A 610-nucleotide genomic window follows, 5' to 3' on the forward strand; every position below is an offset into this window, starting at 1 on the left:
ATATATATATATATATACATATATATATATGTATATATATATCAGCATCATCACCATTTAACGTCCATTGTCCATGCTGGCATGGGTTGGACGGTTTCACTAGAGCTGGCAAGGTGGGGAGCCGTACCAGGATCCAGTCTGATTTGGCATGGTTTCTATGGCTGGATGCCCTTCCTAATGTCAACCACTTTAAGAAGTGTGCTGGGTGCTTTTACATGGCATTGCACAGGCACTTTTACATGGAACTGCCATATATATATGTATTGTGGTTGTTGCTGTTGTTGTTAAATCTTAGGTTAGCTTTGATCAAATAGACAGACTTATGATACCTGAAGGTGTTCCCAGGTGTGACTGATGACTGACTATCCAATCATATATATATATATGTATGTATGTATATATATACATGCATGCATATATAAATACATACATATATGCCTAGATATGTGTTATGTCTATCTACCACTCTTCTCTCCCTATATATGTATAGTCAATCCATACATGAACAAGCAAGAAAAAACACGAAAAAACAACAATGCAAGCACGTGGAATAAGTACAGTGTTATTGGACGCTCAGGAAAGGAAAGAAAAGATATTTATATATATATAT

This window comes from Octopus bimaculoides, chromosome 11, assembly GCF_001194135.2.
Source record: "Octopus bimaculoides isolate UCB-OBI-ISO-001 chromosome 11, ASM119413v2, whole genome shotgun sequence".
Lineage (NCBI taxonomy): Eukaryota > Metazoa > Mollusca > Cephalopoda > Octopoda > Octopodidae > Octopus > Octopus bimaculoides.